Consider the following 2,638-nt stretch of genomic DNA (forward strand, 5'->3'; position numbering starts at 1 on the left):
CACGCGACATACAACATTGAAGTTATACTCACAGTTGTATACGAGACTTAACACTGATAAATCACCCATTGCTTTCAATATTTGCCTTACGATGCTAAGTTAATGATAAAGAACAGTGTTTGGTAAATGATCTCTCATTAATCTAACGACTTCTCGTATTGTGACCAGGAGAAATGATTTATAAAAGATCTCTCTACGTGGCTTTAGGATATGTATTTACTTTGTGTCGTATTCAATCATGAAGGTACGGATATGGTTGGTTAGAGGCATGAGTTATACTTGGATAATCAATCACTTCGTCCCCAAAATAACATTAACCGGAAATATCAATACATTCAGCACATTATATGTATAGGTCTATACGTACTGAATACATTAGCGATCTACATATACAACATAAAGATTATTAATGTAACGAAATAATAACAAAAGAGTTACAGATATTATCAACCTAGTCATTTAACGTTGATTTCATAAATTGGCTATTTCTGTCGTTGAAAAGAATCAAATATTCTACAGTATCATTATTATCCGAACATAGAATGATGGATATGGCTTCAAGATCTGGTATTATACTACATTTATATTCTCTATTTTCTTATAAAAGTAGTTTTTTTTAAAATTTTTTTCCTCTGAGAATATATGTGGAAATAGTTGAAATGTTCGCACCGTTTCCTAGTTCAATACTACATAGCCGTAATGTCTTCTAATATTGGACTACCCTTACTAACTTTAGACAGCCTGTGGCTCCACATGGCGTAGTCGCTAACGCTCTCGCGTTTGGTGCGAGCGGTCGCGGGTTCGATTCCCGCTGGGGCCACCAGGTCAAAAAAAGTGTAATAGCTTTCTGAGGTCAGCCATCTTGAATGAGTTTTTTTCTGGATTTCCCTCATTCACACCACACAAATGCCGGCATGGTACGTACCATAATGATCCTTGACCGCTTCTTTCCTTTCCCAATCCTTTCTTCCATTCCTTTCATCGGATAGTGTTTACGCCGTGGTAAGTCATCCCTCATATATGTGACGGGTTAAATGGCCTCAGATGCCGAAAGCCCAGAAACCTAATTCCTCATCCTTTGGACAGCCTCCAACAAAATTTTCGGTGTGTGTGTGTGTGTGCCTACTATCAATAATAAATGAAATGAAATGCAATATTTCAAGTTTAACATCAATCTTTGTGCTATAAACTAAAATTTTGTCATTATAACTAAGGAGAGCCGAGACTTGCCTCATTTTTGTACAGAACTTTTTCAACAGGTATGAAGCTTTCTTACCCTAACTAATTACAACGATAAAATTTAAAATGTTGTTGATGTGACTTCTCCTAAGAGCTGCATTGCAGGATCTATTACTTTATTGTTATGTTCAGAGATGTCGTATGTGGTCCTTCACCTCTACAGAAATCTATCCTGCTAGTTTAATGATGATATCAAATATAGATAACCGTATGTATACAATGTGTTTCAAAACAACACAGACAACGTTTGCGAGGTGATTCCTGACACCAAGATAAGACAAAAGGTATAGACCAACCTGGTTGCACAAATGCTTCCTTTCGGAGTTATAGGCTGCCGAAAACATGAAAAAAATTAACTTTAAAGGTCCGTAGCTCCAAAACTATGGAACGTACTGTAGTCGGATCAAGACTTCACTTAGAAACTAATACGTGCACTACCCAGAAATTCATGTTTCAGAATCTTAACACCAGCTTCTGTAAGTTCGATATCTAAAAGACTACATTTTTAGAGAAGAGCCTGGCAGTCTCACTATTAACACCTGGCGGCGGATAAATCTTTGTAATAGTGCCAACATAAGATTCATAGAAAATATTCGTGTGGCCACTACGTAATTCCACTATACCTGACTTCGATGACTTGAGAGAATATGTAATGTTCTAATGGAAGAAATTTTCTGACGGTGACATCTCTTCTTTTACTATGGCGAGGTAGGAGCTATGCAAATTCGCAAATGGAGTGAAATACGTTTCTCTCTAAAGAAGATAACTTTTTTACCTATAGCAGTTAGGCCCCTCAAATTCGGTATGAGTACCTGAGGTCGATACCGAGAACAAATAACCAAACCAGCCATATAGGGTCACTCTCAAGGTCAAAAGGTCATTGAAAAGTTATAGAAAGGTTATTGAAAAATTTTCTGAAATCTATAGAAAGAGACCTATACGTTACAGTCACCTTAGAAACGATATGTGTAAGCAGATGACACTTACCTCTACAATATACCCACAAATACCCATGGGTCACATTGAAGAGTGGGAAAATTATTTTTTCTAGAACATCATTATTTGTGCTTGAAAGTTTGATTTAGTGTCAAATATAAATAACTGTTTACAATAATCTAAAGACAACAGATGATTTTCAAGTTAACAAGTATTACATACTTTCACTAACTAGTAAGGAATATAAAAGCATCACACTAACAGTTGTATCGTACGAATATAAATTTGTGTTATCACTTGTAGACGATACTGATACATCTGGTTATCATTTAGTAAGAAAGGTATAGTAACTAAGGTAGTAAAAAAAGTTTCGAAAATGACACAATATATCCCACAATCTATTGCGTTATATTACCATCTGTGTTTGTATAAGAGCTCACTGAGTTTAGGGACGGGTATACCA

General features: G+C 35.9%; 1 non-coding gene across 1 annotated transcript; it reads left to right on the top strand.

Moving 5' to 3' along the window:
* The first annotated feature begins 745 nt into the window (after positions 1 to 745).
* On the top strand, positions 746 to 820 carry TRNAQ-UUG (transfer RNA glutamine (anticodon UUG)). Its single transcript has one exon. It is a non-coding gene; the product is annotated as a tRNA-Gln (tRNA).
* The last annotated feature ends 1,818 nt before the right edge of the window (positions 821 to 2,638 follow it).

Source organism: Thermobia domestica, chromosome 11 (genome assembly GCF_964235325.1).
Source record: "Thermobia domestica chromosome 11, izTheDome1.hap1.1, whole genome shotgun sequence".
In the NCBI taxonomy this organism is placed as follows: Eukaryota; Metazoa; Arthropoda; class Insecta; order Zygentoma; family Lepismatidae; genus Thermobia; species Thermobia domestica.